General features: G+C 45.8%; 10 non-coding genes across 10 annotated transcripts; 3 read left to right on the forward strand and 7 right to left on the reverse strand.

The window, feature by feature from the left end:
* Positions 1-412: 412 nt before the first annotated feature.
* trnai-uau lies at positions 413-506 on the reverse strand. Its single transcript has 2 exons — positions 469-506; positions 413-448 (listed from the first exon to the last, which is right to left on the reverse strand). It is a non-coding gene; the product is annotated as a tRNA-Ile (tRNA).
* A 349-nt stretch (positions 507-855) lies between these two features.
* trnai-uau lies at positions 856-949 on the reverse strand. Its single transcript has 2 exons — positions 912-949; positions 856-891 (listed from the first exon to the last, which is right to left on the reverse strand). It is a non-coding gene; the product is annotated as a tRNA-Ile (tRNA).
* A 1,671-nt stretch (positions 950-2,620) lies between these two features.
* On the reverse strand, positions 2,621-2,714 carry trnai-uau. The gene is made up of 2 exons: positions 2,677-2,714; positions 2,621-2,656 (listed from the first exon to the last, which is right to left on the reverse strand). It is a non-coding gene; the product is annotated as a tRNA-Ile (tRNA).
* A 330-nt stretch (positions 2,715-3,044) lies between these two features.
* Positions 3,045-3,138, reverse strand: trnai-uau. The gene is made up of 2 exons: positions 3,101-3,138; positions 3,045-3,080 (listed from the first exon to the last, which is right to left on the reverse strand). It is a non-coding gene; the product is annotated as a tRNA-Ile (tRNA).
* A 429-nt stretch (positions 3,139-3,567) lies between these two features.
* trnas-cga lies at positions 3,568-3,649 on the forward strand. The gene has a single exon. It is a non-coding gene; the product is annotated as a tRNA-Ser (tRNA).
* Positions 3,650-4,717: 1,068 nt separating this feature from the next.
* Positions 4,718-4,811, reverse strand: trnal-uaa. The gene is made up of 2 exons: positions 4,774-4,811; positions 4,718-4,753 (listed from the first exon to the last, which is right to left on the reverse strand). It is a non-coding gene; the product is annotated as a tRNA-Leu (tRNA).
* Positions 4,812-5,225: 414 nt separating this feature from the next.
* trnai-uau lies at positions 5,226-5,319 on the reverse strand. Its single transcript has 2 exons — positions 5,282-5,319; positions 5,226-5,261 (listed from the first exon to the last, which is right to left on the reverse strand). It is a non-coding gene; the product is annotated as a tRNA-Ile (tRNA).
* Positions 5,320-5,601: 282 nt separating this feature from the next.
* Positions 5,602-5,683, forward strand: trnas-cga. The gene has a single exon. It is a non-coding gene; the product is annotated as a tRNA-Ser (tRNA).
* Positions 5,684-6,084: 401 nt separating this feature from the next.
* trnai-uau lies at positions 6,085-6,178 on the reverse strand. The gene is made up of 2 exons: positions 6,141-6,178; positions 6,085-6,120 (listed from the first exon to the last, which is right to left on the reverse strand). It is a non-coding gene; the product is annotated as a tRNA-Ile (tRNA).
* A 429-nt stretch (positions 6,179-6,607) lies between these two features.
* Positions 6,608-6,689, forward strand: trnas-cga. The gene has a single exon. It is a non-coding gene; the product is annotated as a tRNA-Ser (tRNA).
* Positions 6,690-12,925: the final 6,236 nt, after the last annotated feature.

Below are 12,925 nucleotides of genomic sequence, written 5' to 3' on the forward strand. Positions count from 1 at the left end.
GGTGCTGCCTCTATTAGGCCAAGCACCCACCAGATGACAGAACAAGACGAGTCCCGAGATGATTTCCCGGGATCGGTGCGTTGGCAGGGTCATTATTTCGTCAGAGTTCGCTGCTCCGCCAGCTTTTATGACAAAAACGGGAGAAGGGGCAGAGAACAGCAACCCTCGTAGTCTTATATATGTAATCTATGACAAGATCTAGATCTAAATCTTCCGACAAAGGGGCAGCTTTACTGTTTCAATTGACTCTCTCAGCTGTCACAGTCATCATTTCTACCTGTGGACTCGTTAGCCAGCACCAAACGACAAAGATGGCGAACGTAGCAGGATCTAAGAAATGCAGAGACTTCCTTCAACTAAGGCCTGTTCTCTGTGATTTCTATTGTCTCCTCCCACCATGATAAAACCTGACTGCTCCAGGTGAGGGTCGAACTCACAACCTCGGCATCACTCTGCAGGTTACTGTCTTATAAGTACCGCGCGCTGACCGATTGCGCCACTGGAGCCTGACAAACGCATATTTTGTATGGAAAAAAACAGAGAAGTAAACGTTGTGATTCATGATGAGGAAAGCAAAAGTCATGAATTCAACCAGTGGCTTCGTTCTACGAATGTTATCTTGCACCGATGCACTCTATCAAACAGTGAGTAGTTCGTGCAGTTAGCGAATTGTAATTATGACGAGTTCAAAGTTAATATCGTTACAGTTTGAAGGTTTATTTTAAACGTACCAATAATATGCATTACCTTTGTTCAAGGTAGTTGCTGAGTGAAACTGAAGAACTGAAGTCTTCACAAGTTTTGTCTCGTGATCAGTCACTTCTCCCACCACCAACCACCAAGGTAAAACCATTCTGCTCCAGGTGAGGGTCGAACTCACAACCTCAGCATTGCTCTGCAGGTCACTGTCTTATAAGTACTGCGCGCTGACCGATTGCGCCACTGGAGCCTGGGTGAGAGCTTTAAAGGGTTAAAAGATAAGGCTTAAAAAATAAAATAGTTAACTAGTTGATCAAGAACATCTATGGTATGTAAAGATACATGACACAGCTGCTCCTCAGAAGTGAAGCCAAATGGTCTCAATCGCCACCTGGTGGCAGGCTGCAGTACAGGTCATAAGTCCCACTCTCTGATTTTCGGTCGTTCTTCAATTGCTCATTTTCTTCAGGACAAGACTTCACAAAAAAGTTCAGTGCAAAAGTTGTGCAGAAATACTGCCTATATGGGAATTACCTTTCAAACTATATAGGCTATGTTCATTTCATTTTGATGATTGTATTTTAATAGTGTGGACTTTGGGGGATACATAATATATAATTACTAAATCAAATTCAACTTAATGCAGCACTCAAGTGCAAACAGAAGTTTTACTGCTGTATTTTGTATGCAGATGAGTGCTGTTCAGCCTGTGGGAGCTCCTCTCTAACATGAGTACACACTTATTTAGTCTCAATTACAGACACGACTTAATGAATTCCTGGGTGATATGTGTGTGCGTGTGTGTGTGCACTCAAAGAGAAGAGGAGGGGGGGGGGCGGCAGGATGAACAAACCCAGTGGTACGGCACACAGGGAGCATCAGGGGCACCAATAAGAGTTCTGCACGCGAATAAACCTCCTGCTTGAATTAATGACATTCAAATCCCACAGAACAACACAAGAACAACACCAGCATGTTGTTGTAATTGCAGCTTTATACCCTGAGCTGCAGTCGTGTTGTACTATTGTAAGTTATAGGTCCTGTGCTGCCATCTAGTGGCCACCCCCCACCAAAAAAAGTCTTAAACAAGCAATGAAGAGTCAGACTGATACATTCAGTGAAGCAGAAGGATTTTCAGGGACTCTAGGGAAGTGAGAAGTCATCTTCTAGTTTCTCACAAGTAAAGAAAACACCAGAAGAAGAATCCAGGTAATTGTTAAGGAAGAAACAGGAGAGTTTATTAGGACTTTGTCTTCAAGAAACTCGGGGCGACACTTTAAAAAGTCCCAAAAGAGTAAGAAAGCCGGATTAAGTGTGAAGTGTACAAAGAACTGTAGATGGCCTCTTCCATTGAAAACACAGAGGAAGCTGCTGAATGAAAGCTAAGGTCTCCTCGTCAGAGCAGATAAGGGACGTGTCTTGTCCTGAATCAGACACAGTGAGTGATTTCTACTCTCACCAACCATTATGACAAAACTCCTCTGCTCCAGGTGAGGGTCGAACTCACAACCTCGGCATTACTCCGCAGGTCACTGTCTTATAATTACCGCTCGCTGACCGATTGCGCCACTGGAGCCTGACAAATGCATATTTTACATGGAAAATGAAGAGAAGTTAAACATTTTGCTTTTTTGATGAGGAAAGCAAAAGTCACGAATTCAACCAGTGGCTTCTTTCGAAGAATATTATCTTGCACCTAAGCACTGCATCAAACAGTGAGTAGTTGTTACAGTTAGTGAATTGTGCATCTGAAATGTTATAATGGAGAGTTCAAAGTTAATATTGTTATAGTTTGAAGGTTTTTTATAAATGTACCAACAATATGCATTACCTTTATTCAAGATAGTTACTGAGTGAAACTGAAATCTTCACAAGTTGTGTCTCGTGACCAGCCACTTCTCCCACCAAGGTAAAACCATTTTGCTCCAGGTGAGGGTCGAACTCACAACCTCAGCATCACTCTGCAGGTCACTGTCTTATAAGTACTGCGCGCTGACCGATTGCGCCACTGGAGCCTTGCAAGTCAAAAACATGAATTCTATTTTTTTCTATCCAGTTACACCTGTCTGCTATGAAAGATGTTATCTTGGTCTACAAGAGATTGACATTAATTAATGGTATAGTTCACAGAAAAATGTAACTAACTCTACTCACCCCTGTGCCGATGGAGGGTGGGTGAAGTGTTTGAGTCCACAAAACACTATTGGAGTCTCAGGGGTAAAGAGCGTTGCAGCCAAATCCACCAACTTTTGACTAAGGTAGGTGCCATAGTCTTTGTTGTTGTGGGCATAGTTCACAGATTTGCATCTTGTGAACAGTCACTTCTCCACAACCATGGACAGTGCTGCTCCAGGTGAGGGTCGAACTCACAACCTCGGCATAGCTCTGCAGATTACTGTCTTATAAGTACCGCGCGCTGACCGATTGCGCCACTGGAGCCTGTTCAACTGGGGAAAATTAAATAAAGACCAACGACACCAAACTAATGAACTAACTCGTTTTGTTTTGGTTCTTTATTTGGGATTTTGACGATATATATTCTTTTCACTAAATAGCCATGAAAAAAGTGATCCACAGTCAATGCTCAGACCTCCTTGTGTCTGTGTCACTGTAATCCCATTTAAAATAGTTTTCGGAATTATAATCCCTCGAGAACTCCACAAGGTGGAGATTAACCAAATAGAGAACTGGAAAATTGTACCTTTCTTGCAATATTCTGGTGTAGTGAGTGGTTTACAGGCTCCAGTGACACAGTCAGGCAGTGTGTTGTACTGATAATATACAGTCACCTGCAGAGTCAGTTCATATACTTTCTCTGCCCATCATAACTGTCTGCAGTAAATCTGTATATTAATTATATGTAGATATGTCACGGTGGCCGAGAGGTTAAGGCGTTGGACTCGAAATCCAAAGGGGTTTCCCCGCACAGGTTCGAATCCTGTTCGTGACGCACTTCTTTAGACCTTAATGACTCTTTAGTGGCAAGTAGTCCCCCCCCATGCAGGACACCATCACAGAGGGATCACTGGTCGTTCGTTCCTGCAGCAAGTAAGACTTTACCACCAGATCTGCTCCCAGTAGAACCACACGCACCCATCATGGACTACACTCTGGTTTGACACTCTTCACTGTGCAATATTGATTCGGTCTGTGCAATATCAATGGTTCATATGCAATCCATTCACTGAACATATTCTCACACTGCACGTATGTTTCCTGTCTCTATATGTTTGTTTAATTCCATTCATATTTTTCTATGTTTTATATTCCTTACACTTAAGTATTATTATCTTTACTCGAAAGTATTGCATGTTACTTATTACTTACTGATGCCTATTTTGACTCTTGCTGCTGTAATACTGCAAATTTGCCCATCATAGGACTAATAAAGAACTAATATTCAAATTCAATTCTATTGCCTATTATTACATTTGCCAAGCAGGTTATGTTTTCATCTGTGTTTGTCTGTTGTTTAGCAGGATTACGCCGAAGCTACGGGACGGTTACCACGGTTTGGGACGGGAAAGATGACATTAAAGTTTGGTGCGGATTTCTTTCACTTTCTTTAATATTGCAAGAAAGTTGTTTTTTCATTTCCGTTGAATTCTCAGAGACAAATATCTGACAGGTTTAGGAGACTAATATGTATTGGTGCAGGTACAAATAAAAATCTGGATCCAGCAAATTTTAATGTGGTTTACCATTTAAATCTACACAAGTTGCAGTAGCTCGTACAGTTTTGTTTTGATGGTGACATGTACCTCCGCTCTGTAAGGCAGGAAGCTGATGCCAAGTTTCCAGTGATGCCACTGAGCATGTAGATGACGGAGATTCTCAGCCAGCCAGCCATTTTCTCTATGTCCCTCAGCACTGGTTCATAGCACGGTCACCAGGCAGTGCAGGATCCTACACACACACACACACACACACACGGTCAAGGTAGTTACTGGCGTCTTCACAAATTGTGTCTCGTGATCAGTCACTTCTCCCAACACCAACCACCAAGGTAAAACCATTCTGCTCCAGGTGAGGGTCGAACTCACAACCTCAGCATCGCTCTGCAGGTCACTGTCTTTTAAGTTCTGCGCGCTGACCGATTGCGCCACTGGAGCCTTGAAAGTCAAAAACATGAATTCTATTTTTTTCCATCCAGTTACACCTGTCTGCTATGAAAGATGTAATCTTGGTCTAGAGATTGACATGTAAAACCTTCAAGAGGCCTGTTGTGAAGATTCTACACTAAACTGTTCACAGAAATACATTCATAGATATACTTTGTCTCCAAAGCGTCAAAGGGATAGTTCACAGAAAAATGTAAATTCACTCATTATCTACTCACCTCTATGCCGATGGAGGGTGGGTGAAGTGTGAGTCCACAAAACACTTTTGGAGTCTCAGGTAAACAGCATTGCAGCCAAATCCACCAACATTTGACCAAGGCAGGTGCCATAGTCTTTGTTGCTATGGGCATAGTTGACAGATTTGCTTCTTGTGAACAGTCACTCTTCCACAACCACAGACTGTGCTGCTCCAGGTGAGGGTCGAACTCACAACCTCGGCATAGCTCTGCAGATTACTGTCTTATAAGTACCGCGCGCTGACCGATTGCGCCACTGGAGCCTGTTCAAGTGGGGAAAATGAAATAAATTCCAACGACACCAAACTAATGAACTGACTCGTTTTGTTTTGGTTCTTTATTATGGATTTTAACAATATATGTTCTTTATACGAAATAGCTATTAAAAAAGTGATCCACAGTCACTGTTCAGACCTCCTTGTGCCTGTCACTGTAAAACTGGTTATCCCAAGTGAATACAATGTACCACTGCAATCAGTTCATATACTTTCTTACCCCATCATAACTGTCTGCACTAAATCTGTATATTAATTAAACATAGATATGTCACGGTGGCCGAGAGGTTAAGGCGTTGGACTCGAAATCCAATGGGGTTTCCCCGCACAGGTTCGAATCCTGTTCGTGACGCAGTTCTTTAGACCTTAATGACTCTTTGTCCCAATGAATATCTGTCCTCTGTGTCCCTCTTGTCCCTCAGCCCGGGCATCTGGAACTACACACACACACACTCAAGGTAGTTACTGAGTGAAACTGAAGTCTTCACAAGTTGTGTCTCGTCATCAGTCACTTCTCCATGTAAAACCATTCTGCTCCAGATGAGGGTCGAACTCACAACCTCAGCATCGCTCTGCAGGTCACTGTCTTATAAGTACTGCGGGCTGACCGCGAAATTTTAATTCACTCATTATCTGCTCACCTCTATGCCGATGGAGGGTGGGTGAAGTGTTTGAGTCCACAAAACACTTTTGGAGTCTCAGGGGTAAACAGCTTTGCAGCCAAATCCACCAACATTCAACCATGGACAGTGCTGCTCCAGGTGAGGGTCGAACTCACAACCTCGGCATAGCTCTGCAGATTACTGTCTTATAAGTACCGCGCGCTGACCGATTGCGCCACTGGAGCCTGTTGAAGTGGGGAAAATGAAATAAAGACCAACGACACCAAACTAATGAACTAACTCGTTTTGTTATGGTTCTTTATTTGGGATTTTAACGATATATATTCTTTATACTAAATAGCCATGAAAAAAGTGATCCACAGTCAATGCTCAGACCTCCTTGTGTCTGTGTCAGTGTAATCCCATTTAAAATAGTTTTCTGAATTATAATCCCTCGAGAACTCCACAAGGTGGAGATTAACCAAATAGACAACTGGAAAATTGTACCTTTCTTGCAATATTCTGGTGTAGTGAGTGGTTTACAGGCTCCAGTGACACAGTCAGGCAGTGTGTTGTACTGATAATATACAGTCACCTGCAGAGTCAGTTTATATACTTTCTCTACCCATCATAACTGTCTGCAGTAAATCTGTATATTAATTATATGTAGATATGTCACGGTGGCCGAGAGGTTAAGGCGTTGGACTCGAAATCCAATGGGGTTTCCCCGCACAGGTTCGAATCCTGTTTGTGACGCTCTTCTTTAGACCTTAATGACTCTTTAGTGGCAAGTAGTCCCCCCCCACTGCAGGACACCATCACAGAGGGATCACTGGTCGTTCGTTCCTGCAGCAGTAAGACTTTACCACCACTATGACTTTTTTTCATTTTTTTTTCTCATATTTTGGACGAAATACAAAACTGTGTTTTTAGGTGCTTTCTAGCGACTTTTTGACGTTTTTAACCTATTTTGGAGGTCATTCCAAAGTATGACTTTTTTTCATTTTTTTTTCTCATATTTTGGACGAAATACAAAACTGTGTTTTTAGGTGCTTTCTAGCGACTATTTGACGTTTTTAACCTATTTTGGACGTCATTCCAAAGTATGACTTTTTTTCATTTTTTTTTCTCATATTTTGGACGAAATACAAAACTGTGTTTTTAGGTGCTTTCTAGCGACTTTTTGACGTTTTTAACCTATTTTGGAGGTCATTCCAAAGTATGACTTTTTTTCATTTTTTTTTCTCATATTTTGGACGAAATACAAAACTGTGTTTTTAGGTGCTTTCTAGCGACTATTTGACGTTTTTAACCTATTTTGGAGGTCATTCCAAAGTATGACTTTTTTCATTTTTTTACAAAATTCAAAACTGTGTTTTTAGGTGCTTTCTAGCGACTTTTTGACGTTTTTGACCTATTTTGGACGTCATTCCAAAGTATGACTTTTTTTCATTTTTTTTTCTCATATTTTGGACGAAATACAAAACTGTGTTTTTATGTGCTTTCTAGCGACTATTTGACGTTTTTAACCTATTTTGGACGTCATTCCAAAGTATGACTTTTTTTCATTTTTTTTTCTCATATTTTGGACGAAATACAAAACTGTGTTTTTAGGTGCTTTCTAGCGACTTTTTGACGTTTTTAACCTATTTTGGATGTCATTCCAAAGTATGGCTTTTTTTGATTTTTTTTTCTCATATTTTGGACGAAATACAAAACTGTGTTTTTAGGTGCTTTCTAGCGACTATTTTACGTTTTTAACCTATTTTGGACGTCATTCCAAAGTATGACTTTTTTTCATTTTTTTTTCTCATATTTTGGACGAAATACAAAACTGAGTTTTTAGGTGCTTTCTAGCGACTATTTGACGTTTTTAACCTATTTTGGAGGTCATTCCAAAGTATGATTTTTTTTCATTTTTTTTGTGGATTTCAGGATCAACTGGCCTCTGGCATCATCTTTGGACCTGTAACTGGCAGAACTTTGAAAACCGGGCTGAGCCACCAAGGGCCGCAGGGGAGAGCTCATCCAAAATTTCAGACCTCTCGGTGCTAAGGGGCCCAGACAGTGGCCCTTTTCAGTGTCCATTCAGTACAGGCCCTCTGTGCAGTCAGCAGCTGAGACAAAAGTTAAAGGTGTTTTTTTACTTCTGGTTGAGGTAGAGCGACCAGATTTTTCATGCACATCCTGAGTGCCGGGCTTAAGCTCTGCTGCGAATCTGGGGCCCCTGCGTGGTTCGGGGCCCGAACTGCACCTGTGTGGATTTCAGGATCAACTGGACTCTGGCATCATCTTTGGAACTGTAACTGGCAGAACTTTGAAAACCGGGCTGAGCAACCAAGGGCCGCAGGGGAGAGCTCATCCAAAATTTCAGACCTCTCGCTGCTAAGGGGCCCAGACAGTGGCCCTTTTCAGTGTCCATTCAGTACAGGCCCTCTGTGCAGTCAGCAGCTGAGATAAAAGTTAGAGGTGTTTTTTTACTTCTGGTTGAGGTAGAGCCACCAGATTTTTCATGCACATCCTGGGTGCAGGGCTTAAGCTCTGCTGCGAATCTGGGGTCCCTGGGTGGTTCGGGGCCCAAACTGCACCTGTGTGGATTTCAGGATCAACTGGACTCTGGCATCATCTTTGGAACTGTAACTGGCAGAACTTTGAAAACCGGGCTGAGCCACCAAGGGCAGCAGGGGAGAGCTCATCCAAAATTTCAGACCTCTCGCTGCTAAGGGGCCCAGACAGTGGCCCTTTTCAGTGTCCATTCAGTACAGGCTGCCTGTGCAGTCAGCAGCTGACACAAAAGTTAGAGGTGTTTTTTTACTTCTGGTTGAGGTAGAGCCACCAGATTTTTTATGCACATCCTGGGTGCCAGGGCTTAAGCTCTGCTGCGAATCTGGGGCCCCTGCATGGTTCGGGGCCCGAACTGCAGCTGTGTGGATTTCAGGATCAACTGGCCTCTGGCATCATCTTTGGAACTGTAACTGGCAGAACTTTGAAAACCAGGGCTGAGCCACCAAGGGCCGCAGGGGAGAGCTCATCCAAAATTTCAGACCTCTCGCTGCTAAGGGGCCCAGACAGTGGCCCTTTTCAGTGTCCATTCAGTACAGGCTGCCTGTGCAGTCAGCAGCTGAGACAAAAGTTAGAGGTGTTTTTTTACTTCTGGTTGAGGTAGAGCCACCAGATTTTTCATGCACATCCTGGGTGCAGGGCTTAAGCTCTGCTGCGAATCTGGGGTCCCTGGGTGGTTCGGGGCCCAAACTGCACCTGTGTGGATTTCAGGATCAACTGGACTCTGGCATCATCTTTGGAACTGTAACTGGCAGAACTTTGAAAACCGGGCTGAGCAACCAAGGGCAGCAGGGGAGAGCTCATCCAAAATTTCAGACCTCTCGCTGCTAAGGGGCCCAGACAGTGGCCCTTTTCAGTGTCCATTCAGTACAGGCTGCCTGTGCAGTCAGCAGCTGACACAAAAGTTAGAGGTGTTTTTTTACTTCTGGTTGAGGTAGAGCCACCAGATTTTTCATGCACATCCTGGGTGCCGGGCTTAAGCTCTGCTGCGAATCTGGGGCCCCTGCATGGTTCGGGGCCCGAAACTGCACCTGTGTGGATTTCAGGATCAACTGGACTCTGGCATCATCTTTGGAACTGTAACTGGCAGAACTTTGAAAACCGGGCTGAGCAACCAAGGGCCGCAGGGGAGAGCTCATCCAAAATTTCAGACCTCTCGCTGCTAAGGGGCCCAGACAGTGGCCCTTTTCAGTGTCCATTCAGTACAGGCCGTCTGTGCAGTCAGCAGCTGAGACAAAAGTTAGAGGTGTTTTTTTACTTCTGGTTGAGGTAGAGCCACCAGATTTTTCATGCACATCCTGGGTGCCGGGCTTAAGCTCTGCTGCGAATCTGGGGCCCCTGCGTGGTTCGGGGCCCGAACTGCACCTGTGTGGATTTCAGGATCAACTGGCCTCTGGCATCATCTTTGGAACTGTAACTGGCAGAACTTTGAAAACCGGGCTGAGCCACCAAGGGCAGCAGGGGAGAGCTCATCCAAAATTTCAGACCTCTCGCTGCTAAGGGGCCCAGACAGTGGCCCTTTTCAGTGTCCATTCAGTACAGGCTGCCTGTGCAGTCAGCAGCTGACACAAAAGTTAGAGGTGTTTTTTTACTTCTGGTTGAGGTAGAGCCACCAGATTTTTATGCACATCCTGGGTGCCGGGCTTAAGCTCTGCTGCGAATCTGGGGCCCCTGCATGGTTCGGGGCCCGAACTGCACCTGTGTGGATTTCAGGATCAACTGGACTCTGGCATCATCTTTGGAACTGTAACTGGCAGAACTTTGAAAACCGGGCTGAGCCACCAAGGGCAGCAGGGGAGAGCTCATCCAAAATTTCAGACCTCTCGCTGCTAAGGGGCCCAGACAGTGGCCCTTTTCAGTGTCCATTCAGTACAGGCTGCCTGTGCAGTCAGCAGCTGACACAAAAGTTAGAGGTGTTTTTTTACTTCTGGTTGAGGTAGAGCCACCAGATTTTTATGCACATCCTGGGTGCCGGGCTTAAGCTCTGCTGCGAATCTGGGGCCCCTGCATGGTTCGGGGCCCGAACTGCACCTGTGTGGATTTCAGGATCAACTGGACTCTGGCATCATCTTTGGAACTGTAACTGGCAGAACTTTGAAAACCAGGCTGAGCAACCAAGGGCCGCAGGGGAGAGCTCATCCAAAATTTCAGACCTCTCGCTGCTAAGGGGCCCAGACAGTGGCCCTTTTCAGTGTCCATTCAGTACAGGCCCTCTGTGCAGTCAGCAGCTGAGATAAAAGTTAGAGGTGTTTTTTTACTTCTGGTTGAGGTAGAGCCACCAGATTTTTCATGCACATCCTGGGTGCAGGGCTTAAGCTCTGCTGCGAATCTGGGGTCCCTGGGTGGTTCGGGGCCCAAACTGCACCTGTGTGGATTTCAGGATCAACTGGACTCTGGCATCATCTTTGGACCTGTAACTGGCAGAACTTTGAAAACCGGGCTGAGCCACCAAGGGCAGCAGGGGAGAGCTCATCCAAAATTTCAGACCTCTCGCTGCTAAGGGGCCCAGACAGTGGCCCTTTTCAGTGTCCATTCAGTACAGGCCCTCTGTGCAGTCAGCAGCTGAGACAAAAGTTAGAGGTGTTTTTTTACTTCTGGTTGAGGTAGAGCCACCAGATTTTTTATGCACATCCTGGGTGCAGGGCTTAAGCTCTGCTGCGAATCTGGGGTCCCTGGGTGGTTCGGGGCCCGAACTGCACCTGTGTGGATTTCAGGATCAACTGGCCTCTGGCATCATCTTTGGACCTGTAACTGGCAGAACTTTGAAAACCGGGCTGAGCCACCAAGGGCCGCAGGGGAGAGCTCATCCAAAATTTCAGACCTCTCGCTGCTAAGGGGCCCAGACAGTGGCCCTTTTCAGTGTCCATTCAGTACAGGCTGCTCTGTGCAGTCAGCAGCTGAGACAAAAGTTAGAGGTGTTTTTTTACTTCTGGTTGAGGTAGAGCCACCAGATTTTTTCATGCACATCCTGGGTGCCGGGCTTAAGCTCTGCTGCGAATCTGGGGCCCCTGCATGGTTCGGGGCCCGAACTGCACCTGTGTGGATTTCAGGATCAACTGGCCTCTGGCATCATCTTTGGACCTGTAACTGGCAGAACTTTGAAAACCGGGCTGAGCCACCAAGGGCCGCAGGGGAGAGCTCATCCAAAATTTCAGACCTCTCGCTGCTAAGGGGCCCAGACAGTGGCCCTTTTCAGTGTCCATTCAGTACAGGCTGCTCTGTGCAGTCAGCAGCTGAGACAAAAGTTAGAGGTGTTTTTTTACTTCTGGTTGAGGTAGAGCCACCAGATTTTTCATGCACATCCTGGGTGCCGGGCTTAAGCTCTGCTGCGAATCTGGGGCCCCTGCATGGTTCGGGGCCCGAACTGCACCTGTGTGGATTTCAGGATCAACTGGCCTCTGGCATCATCTTTGGACCTGTAACTGGCAGAACTTTGAAAACCGGGCTGAGCAACCAAGGGCCGCAGGGGAGAGCTCATCCAAAATTTCAGACCTCTCGCTGCTAAGGGGCCCAGACAGTGGCCCTTTTCAGTGTCCATTCAGTACAGGCTGCCTGTGCAGTCAGCAGCTGACACAAAAGTTAGAGGTGTTTTTTTACTTCTGGTTGAGGTAGAGCCACCAGATTTTTTATGCACATCCTGGGTGCCGGGCTTAAGCTCTGCTGCGAATCTGGGGTCCCTGGGTGGTTCGGGGCCCAAACTGCACCTGTGTGGATTTCAGGATCAACTGGACTCTGGCATCATCTTTGGAACTGTAACTGGCAGAACTTTGAAAACCGGGCTGAGCCACCAAGGGCCGCAGGGGAGAGCTCATCCAAAATTTCAGACCTCTCGCTGCTAAGGGGCCCAGACAGTGGCCCTTTTCAGTGTCCATTCAGTACAGGCCCTCTGTGCAGTCAGCAGCTGAGATAAAAGTTAGAGGTGTTTTTTTACTTCTGGTTGAGGTAGAGCCACCAGATTTTTCATGCACATCCTGGGTGCAGGGCTTAAGCTCTGCTGCGAATCTGGGGTCCCTGGGTGGTTCGGGGCCCAAACTGCACCTGTGTGGATTTCAGGATCAACTGGACTCTGGCATCATCTTTGGAACTGTAACTGGCAGAACTTTGAAAACCGGGCTGAGCCACCAAGGGCAGCAGGGGAGAGCTCATCCAAAATTTCAGACCTCTCGCTGCTAAGGGGCCCAGACAGTGGCCCTTTTCAGTGTCCATTCAGTACAGGCTGCCTGTGCAGTCAGCAGCTGACACAAAAGTTAGAGGTGTTTTTTTACTTCTGGTTGAGGTAGAGCCACCAGATTTTTCATGCACATCCTGGGTGCCGGGCTTAAGCTCTGCTGCGAATCTGGGGCCCCTGCATGGTTCGGGGCCCGAACTGCAGCTGTGTGGATTTCAGGATCAACTGGCCTCTGGCATCATCTTTGGACCTGTAACTGGCA

Source organism: Hippoglossus hippoglossus, chromosome 19 (assembly GCF_009819705.1).
Source record: "Hippoglossus hippoglossus isolate fHipHip1 chromosome 19, fHipHip1.pri, whole genome shotgun sequence".
Taxonomy (NCBI): domain Eukaryota; kingdom Metazoa; phylum Chordata; class Actinopteri; order Pleuronectiformes; family Pleuronectidae; genus Hippoglossus; species Hippoglossus hippoglossus.